The sequence below is a fragment of the Eufriesea mexicana genome, unplaced genomic scaffold (assembly GCF_001483705.2).
Source record: "Eufriesea mexicana isolate 0111107269 unplaced genomic scaffold, ASM148370v2 scaffold1385, whole genome shotgun sequence".
Lineage (NCBI taxonomy): Eukaryota > Metazoa > Arthropoda > Insecta > Hymenoptera > Apidae > Eufriesea > Eufriesea mexicana.
In genome coordinates, this window is record NW_016909584.1 from 588313 (window position 1) to 605797 (window position 17485).

At 51.9% G+C, this 17485-nt stretch overlaps 1 protein-coding gene across 9 annotated transcripts in view; it reads left to right on the forward strand.

Annotated features, from left to right (window-relative positions):
• Rbp6 (RNA-binding protein 6) overlaps positions 1–17485 on the forward strand; it is an 805438-nt gene that overhangs the window by 536145 nt on the left and 251808 nt on the right. Inside the window, exon 1 of one of the 9 annotated variants that reach the window (XM_017901083.1) lies at positions 7596–8654. The exons of the other annotated variants lie outside the window; for them this stretch is intronic. The gene's annotated coding sequence lies outside the window, so the exon portion shown is untranslated. Of the gene's footprint in view, positions 1–7595; positions 8655–17485 lie in introns of those variants that run through there. 9 annotated transcript variants of the gene reach the window in all.

The following is a 17485-nucleotide window of genomic DNA, read 5'->3' on the forward strand; positions in this document are numbered from 1 at the left end:
TTCCCTTTGTGTCGCGTTAGAAAGGTTTTCGAGAGGTTCCTACCGTGCCGCGTGAAAACCGGAGACGAGGGCACCCACGAGGAACCGAGACGAGACTTCCTCTTCCTCTCTCTTCTAAAGTTTTGTGGAAAGTGGCTCGACCGAGGGGCGGCGAAAATAAAACTGATACTCTATATTAAATAGGCTGACCCTCTCGTTCCTGCCGGGTACCACGATAGGCATTGGCTTTACGTAGGCGTACACACGCGGTGTTCCCGATTTTTTCCGCCTGACCTCTGGAATTTAATATCGATGATAAAAGTCCAGGGGAAGGAAGAATTTTTACATACAGCTCGCGAATAAACTTTGTTCCGTAGTTACGGAATTATATAATATACGCAGAGTTAACGAGGAAACCTTCGGGACATTCTATAGCCCTTTGTGACTTTCCTGCCGTTTTCGTTTCGCGTATTTTCCATCTTTCTACGCGTTTGATATCTCTGTTTTTCATTTTTTATTCGGTTAACTTTGGAAAGCACGATTTCGCGGGTTACGAAACGCGGAGTTTGGAAGGGAAGGATCGTTAAGTGCTTTCGGTATGAATCGGTGTATTATTGTGGCGAATTTATGGGATGTTCGGTGAAACAGGTTGAACCAGTGAAAAGGGGAGAGTTTCTGTATTTTATTACAGCTCGCGGGAAAGTTGAGAAAGTGGCGGGCGAGTTTTGAACCGCGTATTCTCTTGGATTTTCGTTTCGTATTATTTCGCTTCTGAATCTTCAATTCCCGCCGTATTTCGAGAATTCAATCCCAAGTCGCGTAGTTAGCGTCGAATATGCTACCAATTAGGTTGCTCCCGAAATATTGCCCCGCATAACACTTTTATCCGCCGCGTACTCGCGAGTCTCGCAAACCGTGCCGCAGCTACTAATTTCCCCTGCTAATGCTCCGAGTTCCGGTTAATGGTTTTACGAGTGCATTAAACGCGTTACTTTGCACGAGGAACATTTGTCAATGGTACACGTTCTACCGTGGAAAATTAAACTCGGATGAATTTTTAAGCCCGATTCGCGCCACGTCTGCAATGATAAATTCGGAAATTCGCGTGGCGTTGAAAAATTCGCGTTACATTGTCTCGCGACGAGAAGTTCCGCGGAAAATGACGGGAACAGCTGTAAATTCCGCCTAACGACTCGGCTGCTCGCTATTCTGGCAAAAAGACGGTCTTATTTAATACCGATACACAGCGACGCGAAACGAGCGATAAAATAATTTCTTTCGGATCTCTTACTTGGACCACTTTCGTAATTACCGGTACAATTACTTTCGCGAGTAGCGTAATCCCTGTTGATTAAACGCGTATCGTGGATCGCGTAGATAAAAGACTGAGAAGTATAGTACACTTTCGAAGAAGCTGAATACGCGCTACGTGCTTTTTGCGTAATTGACGTTGGAATTAAAGGATGGATCGATGGGAATTTAATGCACGGTAAGAGTTCTCTGATTTTCCATTTGTCGAGAGGATATAAAAAGCGCGAGCGGGGGGGAAAATTGGGTGAAAAATTTCTGGAGGAAAATTAAACGGCGAGCGATCTAAACGACGCAGCCAGCGCGGAAACTACGTTCATCGGGGAAACGTCGCGAAACCCCGTACGTTTCCCGAAATATCCCTTTTTAATGCCGTGTACACGGGCAACGCGAGTTGCTCGATAAATCGAGGAAACAAGATTACGAGTTGGCGTAGCGGGTTCATTCATAAACGTCGAGAAAATCGGCCGGTCGAGTAAATCTCGCCGCGGAAATCGGTCATAATTCCAGAAGTAATATAGAGTACCGCGCACTAATCGGGTACGCGCCATTACATCCTCAAACGCATTACTGTGTAAACCAATCTAAACGAGCGACAGTCATTACGGAGTTTCGCGGAACACGGATGCCGCGGACACACACCTGCGTGTACATTTCGCGCACAGTTACCGGCTCTTCCTCTTCCTTCGCCAGTGCAAACACAAATGACGCGGCGTGCGCCGAAGCTGCGCGTTATATGGCCGCTCCCAGGTCTGGCTTTCATTAATCTCTCGCTCTCGGGGCCATAAACGAGCCGACTCGCAGACACGTGCTGGAATATAGCCTCCTGATTCTGCGTTAGACCGATCGCAAGAACGAAAACTGCCTGCTCGATATCGAGCTTGCGACGAGCTATCGCGCGACCACGCGTGCTGAAATTAAAACCGACCTAGGAAGGGTGGTGGTCGAGAGGTAGTCGCGGGGACGAGGGTTTTAAACAAGCGACGCGATCGGACACGGTCGAGGTACTCGGTTGTTCGTGGACCACCGAAGGAGCGAGCGGAGTCATTAAGCCGCGAGTATTCAAATCGACGCGGTCGGAAAAGAACGAGACGCGTTTCCCCGGGGTTCTTCGAGCTGCGGCAAAGAAGGTAACCCTCTTATTAATACCATTAATCACCTCGTAAAGATTCAACGGAGAGAAGGGCGGTGGACCACCGAGGGCGGAGAAGAGAGCACGGTGGAAAGAGGAAAAACAAGGGTTTGATAAAAACGAGCGGCGGAGAGGTCGAAGAAATCCACCGAACCCGGCTCCTCCGGGTTCTCCTCCGGGTTCTCCTCCGGGGATAGTTTTTTAAGGGCGTAAGCAGTAAAAAGGGACCGACTGGAAGCGTATTGTTTCTCACGCAACTTTTCACGGATTTCATTTAGCCCGCGATATAAGAGCCGCTGCCCTGGCTCCGGCTCCGGCCAGCCGTGGTCCTTTTCTTCGATAAAAATTCATTTCCCTCCTTTGATTTACCTCAAGCACCCGGCCAACCTCGTTCTCCGCGAGCTTCCTTTCTTCCGACCACGTCTTTGCGGGACCGGCTGCTCGGTGGTTCGCTCGGCGAAACGCGTGGAGGAACGCTCGAAACACCCCCGAGATATAAATTCCTTCGCACTGTCTCGGGCGCAAGCTGAAAAATCCTCGCGACCAACCACGCCCGCGACAAATCTCCCCGTTAGACCGTTTACCTTTATCGGTAATGGCTCGGTCGCTTAATGAATCTTCTCGAGAAGGATTGCGCGAAGCCGCTTTCGTTACCTCCTTAAATCCCCTCTCGTCGAAATGCTCGATGAAAAATTGCCACGTCCAAACCCGGTATTATCTCCACGGGGTCTTATCGCGGACCGCTATTCCATTTACGAGCGTACGTAACCTCGCCGACCGCGGGGCTACGAAATTCTTCCTACTTATTACATTTTTCCCGATACTTCCGTGTAACGTATCATTCGAAACGGTAACGATTTCGATAAACGCGCCGCGATAAAGCACGACGTATAGCCGAAGCTCGGAAAGTTCCTTGGGAACCCAGGGCCAGGTTCTCGAGAGTCGCGCTGCCCCGTTTTCGTGCACCCTATTAATTACCGGGGTACCGGCTCGCGTGATTCCAACTATTTATCCACTCACCCGCCGGTTTTCTTAGCCCAGCCAGGTCTTCCTTTTTTCCGGTCGACCTCGACGGAGCGTCTGAAAGGGCCACGAGAGAGACAGGGAGAGACAGGGAGAGAAAGGGAGAGACGGTCAATGGAAGAAGAGAGAAGCTCGGCGCAGGATCGGCGAACGATGGTGCGCGGAAGGACAAAGGAAGACGGACTTCCGGTTGGCCGTCGGAACACGCGGGCGCGGCTCGCGTCTGATATTTCCGAAAAGTTTCGAACCTGGGAGCTCGTTCCACGAGGTCGCGCACGGGGACGGTGCGGTTCGGAAAAGAGGGTTGAAACGGCGAGGAAGGCTCGCGTGCACGTAGCACCGTGGATGCCGAGAAAAAGGGGCGGAAACGGGGCTTAGGGAACGCTAAAGGGTGGTTTCTTGGGCAGAGAGAATGGGTGGAAGGAGGCGAGTCTACCGAGATGAGCCGTATCTTGGGGGATAAGTATCGAACCTGAAAATCGCGACCAAAAACCCGACTGGCGCAGCAACGTCATGCGGAAAACGACGAACTGGGTCGACGTCGAAGAGTTTCGTTGCAGTTGGCTGGTCCAATCGAGTATCTATCCTCTCTTCCTTCTATCGTGTCCTTCTTCCATCTTTTCCAAACCCGTCCGCACCGCCCCCGCGTCCCGTTCATCCCGTATGCGGGGACTCGAAACTCTGGTCCGACTGTTTTCCTCATCTCCGACGAAAACATGCTGCCCTTGTACTGTCGTCGAGACAAATACCGAGTGCACCGGAGGCGGCGGCGACGACTGTGGGGCCAGGCGGGCGCTGGGATCGCGGAGGATGGAAACTTTTCCACTGTTCTTTTCGTTTATAATTTATGTTTCCCCGAGCACACGGCCGAGACACCGTTTTATCGATTCCGTTACGTAAACATCCAGCACGGTTTTTGCCGCGCGCTCCGCGATGCACTTAGCTGTTTAAACTGACCGGCTTTTGTTCGATCGCGGAACCGCCGTTGAAAGGGAATCCCCTTTCGTCGCACGGAGCCGGAAACCGTCTGCGACGCGCCATCGCGTGGAATCGGTAATCCCTTCCGAGATCGAACGCGAATTTTCGTCGAACGAAACCGTCCTACCTTCGATCGCGCCGAGGATACGTATCTCCGTCCACAGACAAAAGCTAGGAAATAAACCAACGATTGCCGAGTTCCGCGGTACACGGATGGTAATTAGAAATAGGCAACGAGATGCGTGTCGCGTGAGAAAGACGGTTCGTAGACGCACCGTTTCAGGTATCAGGCGTAAACATCGAGCACCAATTAGGCGGCCTACAAGCCGGCTTATCGTTTTACGCTGTTCGCTATAATTCCAATAGAACGTGGCGCGTGTTGCTGCCGCGCAAACAGTGCGTTGACATGTCCGTGAAGCTTGTGCAGCGCATGCTAACCGGTCGAGACCCTAGAGGAAAGGGCTGACCCCTCCTATGTCTAGATAACTCGGTTACGTTCCAATATCACGATTACACGTCATCCTTGGCAGTTGACAATCCCTGGAGTAATGACTATTGTGGAACGGTCGAAATGGTCACCGGATCACGTCGATCGCTTAAATTCTTCAGCCGGCAGAGAGCGTGGCTCGTTTGTCCGCTAATCTTCGCGATCAGGAAGACGTACGAGCGTGTGCACGTTTCTGCTTTAATTTCGGGACGCAACGTTGTTCTTCGAGGAATTCGCGTTTTTCCATGAACGCGGCACGCGCGAAACTTTCCTCGTTCCCAGCACTCGGTCTGGCTAACAATTTTCCCCCACTCGTATTCGAAATTTCGAAATCGCTTTGGCGAAATTTTATCGCTCTTTTTCCCTGCTACGGTACCGGCACACCCTAACGCGCGGAAAAAATTTCGCGTGTATACCGAGTCGCTAATTAGCGGCGAAGATGGCCGGGTCTCGGGAATGTTAATCGAGCTTGGTCGTTCGAGAGATTATCGATTTTAGGCTGCCCAGGTCTATGACCTAGGATTTTTATTACCGATCGAACCGGTCGATTCGGCAATGCTTTCGGTGGGAGCAAAACGAGGCGTGTGCTAGCAGGAACGTAGTGCTCAGACCTTAAACATATCCTACGCCGTGGAGAAGGTATTCAACGTCAGTCGTAGTTGCGCCACTCGTACGACAGAAGGAAGCACACGCCGGTGTGGTTTTCCCGCCAAGTTCATTCAGCATCTTGCGTTGGATGTAAGCCAAATACCGAATACACCAGCGCCTTCCGCCTCCTCGTTCCTCCTGCTTGCCTCGCCGCCAACCGTTATCATCCCGGAATGGCAAGTTGATGTTGCCCGTGTTGCTAACACCACTGGCGTCGCTCGTTTATAGAACAAGCAACACCGGGCTGTAATAAGGTCGGGTCGCGGCCCTATTTCGCGATATTTCGCGACCAATTGTTCGCGACGTTACAGGGAACCAACGCGACAGCCAAATCCGGCCGGAGTTATTGGCCGCGTTACTTCTGCCGAGTATTTCCTAAAGGACTCCGTGTCCTTCGCAGCCGTCGACGGGATCACGGCGCACTCGGAAATGAAAAAAAGAAGGAGCAGGTACACACAGATCGGCTGTCGTCGAGCGATAGCGAAAGCGAAAGGCGAAACGAGCGGGGTGCTCTCGAGTTTTTTAAACGATTTAATACCCGCCGTCTCTAGCTCGCTGCAACAAGTTATCAGCTCCTCGCAGACTTCCCGCGAACCGAGCTTTAATAGTTCGAAATAAATTCCTCTTTGATCGACGCCGCGATGCACGGAAATGGGGATGAACGGGACGAGTTACGCTCGCGGGAAATTTTCGCCAGGATCAAAGACGTAGATCACGACTCTGTCGCGGCGGAGAAACTCGCGTTACCCTTTCTCCCAGAATTGGCGAAGAAAACGGAGGAGCGATACGAAAATCGCGGGGTGGCGACTTGCTCTAAAGCTGTTTTTTCGCGAAACCACGCCGCGTGCTTGGGAAACGAGCGACCAGGGCGCGGGTGTGCGTAGCGTTCATAGTATTGGCAGCGAGCCAAGTCACGTTGCGGCTCAATGAAATCTTTCTAGGTTAGGTTAGCCCCTTCCTTCCGCGTTAAGCGTAGGATACGTTTACACCGAGTCGGTAGACGCGCGAGAGAGGAGCCTGGCCTACGGCCAGCCAAGGGAACCGGGCGAAGTGGCTGGTTTTCGGCTCCGGCGGAAGTAGTGGTGGTCAATATTGGTCGGACCGAGGGCTACCCGAGCGCGAGCTCCTACTACTCGCAGGCACCGCTTCGTCATGGCTGTTCGATTACTACTCGCGTCGACTAAATTCTCGGAAAGGAACCATCCTCGTCTCTACCCGGGACACTCTCCAACGCATCGTGGTACCATCGTCGCGAGTGTTTCGTTGGATTTGGATTTTTCGCGAGCTCGGTCGAGGACAGACTCGTCCGAGTTGGAGGCAAGGAAACACACGCTCGATCCGATATCGCGCGATGCGAGGAGTCGAGCTCGCGGACGCGTAACAAGTAGTCATGCACCGAAAATGCACCGTTTCGGCATCGGTGCAACACGGCTCGCGAGCACGATCCGGCGTTCCCCCCCCTGACGTGTTCACTCGACTCGAGCGTTCTCCCCCTACCGCGTTTCTATCCCGCCGTCAAGCGAGCGTGGCGTGGCGAGGAGGAGCAGTCAGGCAGTCAGGCTCTCCGCTGGCATTAAGTATTCCCGTTGGGTCGGCGTGGCGAGGAGGAGCACGGAGTGGCGCGGAGTGGCGCGGAGTGGCGCGACGCGGCGTGGCGCGCGGCGCGTCGGTCGATGCTGGGGTGCTCGCGAAGGAAGGAAGGAAACGGACGAGAAGGAGAAACGGGACCGACGCTCTCCCTCTTCCTATCTCCGTCCGTGTCTCCGTCCCGGTCGCACCAGCGAGCTTTCTCCGGCTAGAATCGAGAGGCGCTATCCCCCTCGAGCGACGCCAGCGCCCCGGGGGCGCCTGCGCGCCTCGGAGGGGTAGCGGTCGCCTGATAGTGGCGAAACCGACGGCAAGGGGAAAGGGGCCCCTCCCTGTTCTATCCCTCGCTCCTCCAGCGTACACCCCACCATCGTGAGCCGCGCGGCTCCGCTACCTCCCCTCGCTACGGCTCCACTGCCCGGGCCTCCACGGTCGCCCCATTCCGTTCTCGGCATCACAGCGTACAGCATTGAACTCGACGCACGACGACAAGGAGCGCGACAACGACCACCTGCCTGCCTCTCTGTGTTCCACGGATTATATCTGTCTCTCTCTCTTTCACCTTCTCTCGCTGATCTCGTTTCACCGTTCCGTTCCGTTCGTCTTGGTGCACGCTGCTCTGCTGCCGCCGCCGCCGCTGCTGCTGCTGTTGCCGCTGCCGCTGCCGCGAGAAGAGGATAACGGAAGGAGACGAGGATAACGAGCGTTCTGTCGGCTGCTGCGATTACGCTCGTTCAGGTGTCCCGGAGAGATATACCCAAACACCGTGAACCGGGAGATATCACGCGTGCCGTGTATACCGAGAAGAGAGAGTACGGTACGCTCGAAATTTGCTCGACTCCGGCGTGTGGCTCTCGCAGTGCGTCCACTCTTTCGGCTACGTTTCTTTACGCGTGTTGCCAAAGGCTCGCTCGTTCGCTCGCTCCGGTTCCCAGTGCCCGCGAGTAGCGATCACCACGATTACGTGACAAGTGTGTACCGCGCGCGAATGTAAGCCGTTCGACCAACATCGTCGCCGAAGGAGGATCGTAGCGCATCGTCGTTCGATCCACCAGCTGTGAGTTTGCAGACCAATCGGATCGCCTTCGTCGCCTTCGTCGTCGTCGTCGTCGTCGTCGTCGTCGTCGTCGTCGTCGTCGGGGTTGTCGTAGCCGTCGTTCGGAGTGTGCCAGATATCCTAGCCGTAGCCTGACGCGCGATCGTCAGCCTGGTCGAGGTCAGATCGACGCACGAGAGCTGTCACGAAACGATCGCGACGTTCGCGACGTCCCTTGGAAGCCGTGGGGAGCAAGATATACGCGCGTGTGCTGAGAAAGCACGAGCGTGTGAAACGAGGCATCGTCGATCTCTCGGTCGTTCGTTTCTCCTCTCGCGGAGGAAGGCCATAGCGTTGATCGCACGGCACTCGGTACTCGCGGCAGTACTGAGTGACCTGCAGCACCCGGCAGTCATCGAAAAGTGTACACGACGGCGGTCACCACGTACATCACGCCGCTCATCACCCCAGAGAAGGTACGGTGGCTCCATTCAAAATCTTTGTCCGATAATCCTGTCTATGTATCGTTACGCTGGGTGGAACGGGGAGAACGATCATCTCCAAGGAAATTGTGTGTCCCGGTGAACCTGTGTAGGTGTATCGATGTTTATACGCTCGCGTATCTCCTATACTACCGGTTACCTATGTATGTACCAGTACATACGCGAGTGAGCGCGCGTATGTGCGAGTATTAACGTCGTGCGCTGGCTGCAGGCATGTGTGTGGGTGGAGCTTGATCCTGGACGTCATCCGTCGGACAGAGACGGACTAACCCAGCTCGCTGGATCTCTCGCCGAGCTCGCTTCTTTTCTCTTGTCCCCTTATCTCTCGCACCGTTTATTTCCCCCGGACAATGTGCAGTGACCGAAAAGTTTCGCGTAGATGACGTTCCAGCGATGTTTCGCTACCCCGCGTCTCCCCGCAACTTCCGAAATCCTTCGCCGGAGAGCATAGTTCCTCGATGCGTCGAGACCTTTCACGTCCATGTCGCGCGATCTTCCATTCTTTCCTCCGTCTCGCTCCGTCTCATCCCTTCGGTATCTCCTTCTCCTTCTCCTTCGCCCCCTTTCTCCATGGTCGACGTTTTCTTCCGCTCGCGAGTCCCCGGTAACTTTCGTCCCGCTGACGTCCGCGAGGTACGAGCCAATTGATAGGATTCGTCGAGAAGAAAAGTCCGCTGGCCACCCCCTTGGTTTCTCGCATTGAAACGCCAGGGGTAAAAAGTTCCGTCGGCAGCTCTCTCGTTTGGTCGCGGACGCGAGCTCTTTCAGAAGTCGCGCGGCGATGCCGTGCCCCGCTGCGTTGAATCGGTTAAAGGAATTATTAACGGAATTAATAAGTCGAGTGGTCCGGTCGAGGGGCTGGGAATACTATTTCCTTTTCGCCGGAGAGAGATTACCGTGGTTCCTTATTACGTTCTCCGTCCTCCCAAGCAAACTTATTATCTTAGGTCCTTTGGCTCTCGCCGCGAAACGATAACGAGATCGTTACTTTCGAACTTCCCGCCTCGCGACCGCCGCTCGATAATTATATTTCCACCTTTCCACCGGTCAGTCCCGGAGCTACGAAGAACGGATCGCGCGTTCTCGCCGAGACGATTCGCGACTCGCCGTCCACCCTTTCTAGGCCACATCTATCTCGTAGTCACTTTGTATCGAGATTTTAAATACGTTAACCTACTTCCTCTGTACAGGTACCTCTCTCCCGCCGTTTGATCTCCAACAAACGTCCCCCTCTATCCTACAAGTAGTCGGACAAGTACGACAAGTCTGTTCCTCGAGTCGATTTCAATTTACTCGCCGATGAAAATCGTTTCCCGATTTAAAGTACACAATCCCGGTTGATGGGATTTTTAATTAATTCCTGCCGCGCGTCTGCCGCCGGAGAAAAAGTAACGTTTCCACGGGCGTATCGAGTCGCGTCGCATACATTAAAACGATCATTAACGAGCTCGCTGATGCGTCGAGTGATAGGGTGCTGTAACGCGGCCGAGATTTAGGTCGCGACCGATTTTTTCCATTCCGCTTTATTACACCGAACGAACCGCGTTGTCGAGAGTATCGGCTCCAGTGATTGCGTGGATAATCCGCGGCTTCGAATCTTCCAGCCGCTCCCATCTCTCTCTCTCTCTCTCTCTCTCTGCATTTCTCTCTCTGCCTTTGCCTCACCCTCTTTTCGCGCGTCAGCCATCGAACGTCGATGCGTTCCCCATTTTCCTCTCCTGACACTCCTTTTTGGACCCGCGAGTCTAAATTCGATTCCATCGCGACAGACTCGATTTCAATTCTCACCGATAGCCCCGCGCACTCGAGCACGTATGCTCTCCAACGACGAACGCCGACATATTTCTCCGCGTATCGCGAGCGCCGGTAGATTTGCTCGTATATCACGCGTAAACAAAAAGCGAGACACCTGACTGTCGGCCGTGGAACGCGGAATTTATGGTCGCTCCGATCTTCTCCTCGGCGATAACGCTTGCCCTTAAGTTCTCGCTTTTTCGTTGCTCCGTGTCCACTGTCGGGGGTAGTACTTACTCCTCGCGGGGGGCGAAAACGGGATGAAATTAAACGACGCGTGGTACTCTCGTGTTACACGCGATGTTCCCTGTAAACGCGTGTACAAACGGACAGTCGAGTGTTCCTCGGTGGGAAGAAATTATTAACGTGGTCCAGCGGCTACTTCTGTCGCGAGATGCCAGGGGGTGTAATTAAGTAGTGGTATCGCGTGATAGTCAGGCTCGCGAGCAACAGTTGGACGGTGTTTAACTTCCGTGGCGTCCCGGACCCCTCGATTCGCGAGTGTCTTCGGTGCTTCCGTTCGAGGTATCCGTCCATCTCGAGAACCCTCGACACGGGCACGTTCGCGACGAAAGGGTGGCGGGAACGTACGAACTCGATAAATATTTTTCATTCAATCGCGCGAAAAGTTTCCTCGAAGCGCGACTGAGACGGGGCTGTTGATTAAACGTTACAGGGGTGAAACGTATTATTACTCGCAGAAAGACTTTTTCTCGAAACGATACAGTCCTCCGATTGTCCGTCTTTTCTCTCCTCTCTCTATATATATATCTTTCTTTTGTCTTCGTTTCTTTTTCTTCTTTCCTCGACCCGCAGGCCGCACTCGAGCCGCGGCGTGGAAACGCGAAAGTTTGCGGCAGCGCGACGAATGCCACGTTCTCTCCTGTTGAACGCACACGGCCATCGTTGGCCACGGATTTCTCCGCGGAAAGTAGCTCGGTTTGCTCGTTCCATGGCCGCTTTGCGCGAACGAAAGGGACGTAAGCGGATTTCGCGGCGGTCGCTTACTTGCTGGCCGAGAACGCGACCCGGACGTCGGCTCGTTATACCGTGGGAGACGAATTAAAAGGACGGGCGACGGCCACGATCCCGAAGGGAAGAAAAGATTCGTGGAAATCGGAATCTCGCGGCGAGTCCAAGCTACTTTGGGATTCGCGAGCAGATCAGGCGGAGGGAGGCTAATCCGCTTTGCGAGTAATTATTCACAGTGACCGCTCTCGCGAGAACGTCTTCCTGGGCCACGCGCAAGCCTTGGTCTTTGATATCGATGATAATCGGATGAAGGAGAAACGGCTGGCCCGAGACGCGACGACTTTCCGTGTTTCTTCGTCCCTTGCTCGTCTCTCGCCGCTTCGAGGGCCGTAATGGCGGCGCTGTTGGAAGTTTCGTTACACTTTCCCCGGTGAAATGGCGCGGAAAAAATATGTTCGAATGGCTGGGAAATGGATCCGAATAATTTGGTTGATTCGTTTCTTATGGACGGCTGCGTGTATCGCGAGGGTTCTCGGGGCAGTGATTAAAGTGGCCATTTCCTCGGCTGGTGGAAAGAAATACCTGTTAGAGGGAAACCTCATAAAAACTGCTGGAAGATTACTCATAGTCGGTCGAGAGACTTCGTTATGAAAGGCGAAACGTTAGCTTTCGGTGTTGGATTTCTTACGTCTGATTATGTACGCCTGAAACCACTTCGTGGAAACGTAAATCGTTCGTTTGGTCGATACGTAATTATCTATCACGTTTTACCTCATTTTTCCCCATGTATTTCGTCGAATTTTCCTAAATTGATCATCCTTGACGTCGTTTCCAGGATACACTGGTGATAAAATCGGATATTTTTAATACGAACTTTTGATACCGTGAATATTTTTAACGAGTTAAAATTCTTGGCGAAACTTGGCGAAAATATTCCGACGCCTTCTCTTCCCTCACTTTCGATCGCTTTCACCGGACGAAAATCAGATACCTAACAAGATTGCACTGGGACCAATGGCGGGTGTAGCGCGCGGAACAAAGGGGAGGAACGATCACGCGTCACCGTTCGAAGGAATTAGGTGGCCGAATTCGCGAGTAACAGGGCTGTTTACATCGAAACGCTTTTAAATCCCGGCCGACTAGCCCGCCGGACCAGCCAGTCCCGGTTCTGAGGATCCCTGCAGCCCGTCACACACCCCCTGATGCCGTTGACAAACGAGCGAGATGCAAAAGTAGGTGACTCGGACCGACCACTTTCATCCCCTTGCGTTCAGCTAGGCGTGTGTGCACGGTACTTGTCGTTTCGCTGCAAACACAGAGAGAAAGAGTCTTCGAGTTTCCTCGCCGTTTTCGCGCCACATCCCGCTATTTGATATTTGTCACGTCTTTCCTTCCATGCCGGATTGACGTTCGTTCTTGCCGCGCTCTGTCCGCCTCCGAACGCGAAATGTAATTCCGCGAGACGCCCATCGTGTTTGTTGAATACGCTCGAAAGGTGTCGGCAAGGTTGTCTCTAATATTTGGACGTTGCAAATCGGATTCCAGGATTTTTCCAGGCACCGTGAATTATTATTTCCATTATTCCTCGGGGTGCGAATGTTCGGTCAACGGTGATCGAATAGGCGCGTTTATTCTCGTTTATTCCCATTTATTCGAATTTATTCTCGCGATTAAAAAGGATTCTTTGAATCAGACGAGTTAACACGGAGAACGATCAGGATACATGAGCGAGAAGTTCGGCAGTGTAACGCAATCGGTGAAGCCACGGTAATGCCGCTACAATTATCGCGTTAATCGCCTAATCAATTATAAATGTAGCCGGCCGCATTCCCGATTTCATAGAAAATTACTATTCATACGGAATAATACCGCATCGCCACACGAACACCCCTAATTTCCCGTAAATGCAGAAACCTCGGTATCCCCGTTGCATTATTAGCCAAACGATTACCTATTGCATTATTCACGCGGTTTGCCACGGTGTAATCGATCTATCGGTAATCGATCTCTATCCCCGTTCCACGACTTCGACGCCATCCGGCGAGAACCCTGTTTTTCTACGGCGATATTAGGAAAAACCGAAACGCGAATCGGTAACGAGGGTACAGGGGGCGAGAACGGTAGCCGGTCCCGATCGATGAGTAACGGGATACGGAGGAGAGGAGTCGCGAGACGCTCGTTTCGCCGTTAATTAACGATGGTCGCCGACGAAGCTGCAGGAGACAGCGCGACAATTATGAGGAACGTTTTTCAGGAACGATCTCGACGCGATCGCGGAACGATAACTGGGAAGGGAAGAAACGAGAACGCGGGTGAATCGCGATCGTGACAGTGTTTCGTCGTTACGCGGAAACGGGAAACATTTTCCCGATACTCGATACGCGTATTTTCCAAAGCAACCGGTCCGCCCTGTGTCCTGGCTGTCTCTTGCTTCTCCGCGCGGGGGTTAATCGGCCGTGTTCACCGACGTTTAGATCGCGATCGTGACAGTGTTTCGTCGTTACGCGAAAACGGGAAACATTTTCCCGATACTCGATACGCGTATTTTCCAAAGCAACCGGTCCGTCCTGTGTCCTGGCTGTCTCTTGCTTCTCCGCGCGGGGGTTAATCGGCCGTGTTCACCGACGTTTGCCGCGCGTGCACGCGATTCCAGCGAGAACTCGCGTGCTACGCGAGCTGAACCATCGCCGTTATTAATTAACGCCACCGTTAAATTTCGCGTAATAGTTCCGCGCGTCGACGTACGCCGTGATTAGATCGGCTGAAGCGACTCGAACGGCTGTGGAATATTAAGCGTTCGTTTGGCGAAGGGTGATCGGAGAGGACGATCAAAATCCAAGTCCAGTCGATTTTATTATTCCGTAATTTATTTTCCCGTAAATGTGGAGATTAATTTTTGCCAGTGGTAATAGTTTGTTGCCTAATTTTTATTTATCCTCGAGTTTTCGGGTATCGGTTTAAGCGCGAGGGACCTGCGCTTAAATTCCTTTAGACTCTGCTTCGACGCAATGTCGTCCCGTTGGCAAATTAGATTCGTCGATGCTTCTCTTTCCGTTTCGTCTTCGGGAACAGCGAATTAAATCGGAAGCGAACGTTTATGAATTGTAATCCATTTAGCCGGAGTCTAGCTTGGTTTAACGACAACTGATGTTTAATGTAGAAAACTCCGTGCCTCGAGGAGAGTTGATTTTGAGGCGACCCTATTTTCCACCTCTCGTGGGAGAATAACGTCAAAGGGAAGCTCGCTAAATAATAAAGTTTAGATGGAAATGTGATAACGACGCAATTACATATGCTTTTGTAAAAGAAGTTTTCCACTCGCTCCTTTTATCTTCGCGCACAGAAACTTTCGATGCAAAGGGACGAATGCGGAGACTACTTGTCACTTATTTGCCACGCGTATACCCAGCTTTGAACGAATGCAACTCTTTCAGCGATGTTTTCCGATCTCGCCTCCTCCAAACGCGACTTTCCTTCGAATCTTCTCGCGATTCGGCGCGATTGTCGTTGTTAACGCGACGCGTGTGTCGGGTGAATGATCGGGAGTAATTGGAAAAACGCGATTTCCATCTGGGGAACGAATTTTATCCTAGTTCCTTGACGGAGATTACACAGGTGCCACGTTTACACGGTCGACAGAGAATTGAGGTTTCTATCTCGGTGAACACGGACATGTCGGTCGACGTGCATTGGGCTGCCGTGCCGTACACGAGTCGTTAATTAATCCCTCGTTACCGTGCGTATGCTACACCCAAGATCTGCGTTAACAGAGGTAACCAGAGGTTTGACCGTCAAATCGCGTTTAAATACGCGTCCTTTTCGTGGCTGTTTAAGCCGTGCTCGCTCCAAGAGCCATTGCTGCAACGTTCACCACCGTTTCAGGGCAATTTCAACAGGTTCCCATCGGCGAAGCGACCGGTGTATCCAGAAATAATCATCAAAGCTTTCACTTCGTAAATGAAGTTCTAATTCACTGGAATTTGAGGGTCCATTCCGGTGATTCTGGAATTAAGTGATTCCTCGGAAAAGTCCAGCTATTAGGATGTCGTAATCGGTCTCGAATTTTCCGCCATGTTTTATCTCGTTTGCCAACAGCTATCGTGGAAAAATTAAGATACGGTATTTGACAATTTACTAGAAATTGTTACACGAAACGACAACGAATTTCGATTGTTGGATATTTTTCTTTCCACAACCCAACTCGTCCTTTGTATCGAGCACTCGTTTTATTTTTCTCTAGCCGTAATCTTCCATCTACGAATTTTCTTAATGGTCCAGATACTCCATCTGTCGCTTAATCCTAAACAGCTAACCCACCGCGCTGGGTCTGCACATCACCGAGGGTTCTCCCAGTGGACCCTGCCCCTCTCTTCCGACGATCCGTATTTCCTCCTGCACGATCTCCACTTAAATTTCGAATACCGCGCGCGATTCCGCAGTCAAAAGATATCGAGAAAATGATCAGACTACCATAACCGGAGGAAAAAGCGACAGTTGGAGTCGTGGAACGAATTTTCGACGAATATCCTCCAATTAACAACCCTTATGCCGCTCGTAATTATTCACGGAATATCCATTCAAGATATCACGCTCTGATATTTCAGCGACTCTCGTCGCGTTCATACCTACTCGTTGCAGCCTCGAATTGAAACATTCCCGTCGACGAATCACCGGCCGACCACTTTTCAAGCCTCCGTACAACCCCTTCGCGTTCTTTCTCTCCCGATTACGGGCGACACGCACGCGCGTGCAACGGAAACGTTTACCCTCGATCCTTCTTTCTATTAAACGGCTGAATATGATTAACGCAACGATCAGCGACACGACGCATTGTGCCGTGATTTATAGCCGCGGCGCGCACCCGCTCCGTATCGTGCGTTATCGCCGTCCCCCAGCCCGTCGTGTTTGCCCGCGCGATCGATGGAAAATGTGTGGAAATGCACGTTGCACCGGGCCCAGCCGCGTCTCATTTAAGGCAGACGCGTACGATTCCTGTGTGACGTGTTAATACAACGATAGCATCGCGGAATCACGATGGCGATACCAACCCCCGCGCGGACGTATCGGGCGGGTATTTTTCACCAAGATCGCGCGTCACCTCGACACGCGTAATGTTACGTTCGCGGATGAAAATTTATATGACGTTCGCGGTTTGAAAGTGCGCGTCGTTAGCAGACTGACCGCGGGTGTCGTTCGGTTACATTATCGTGACTGAATTTTTACCTGCTTGGAAAATCCTCTCGGTTTAATAGATATACCGTGATTTAATAGATATATCGTGTTCAACGCTGGTCGAGTAGGATGATTTATGCTACTGTTTCTTTTTTTTTTTTTTTTCCTTTTTTTGAGATTGAAATATAATTACGCGTACCTATTCGTCTTCGTTAACCCGATTTAATTGTCGCTACCTACGTATATAGTATTTGGTAACGCGTTACAGGTGAGTAGTTGCACTGTTAAGATCTGGAGAAGGTGATATACCGTTATCGTTGGCGAGAGCCGAGTAATAGTTCAGTTTCATCGATTTAATTCGAGCAGCTTCGTGACATAAATTGTCCGATTTCGAGGGCACCCCATAAATCCGAATTAAACACCCGTTACAGTCGTTCAAACAGCTAAATCCGTCTTTTAATACAAGAAACGACGAGGATTTATGCGACGATTCTCGCGGTAGGACGTTACATCTTATCGCTGATTATCCTCTGCGAGCGGGAATGCAATTGCTCGAATTAATCAGGGAAACGGATTAGAATATGCGCGGGGGTGAAACGCGCGGACAGGGTCGAGTCGTAAATCAAGTTAGGCGATTGGATACGTTCCGAGATACCCGGCGAAAATCGACGACTGTTCGGAATTCTGCCGATACAATGGCCGTGATTATTTTTGGTCATTTCGGCCCCGGTCGCCTAATCAGCGGCAATCAAAGGCGGCTAATTGCAGCTGCGTTACGTCGAAATCAATGCCGTCTCAGTCGCTGGTTTACGTTTTAATCGAAACGGTGCAAACCGGTCTTAATGGTGTTTCTGTTGTACGCGATT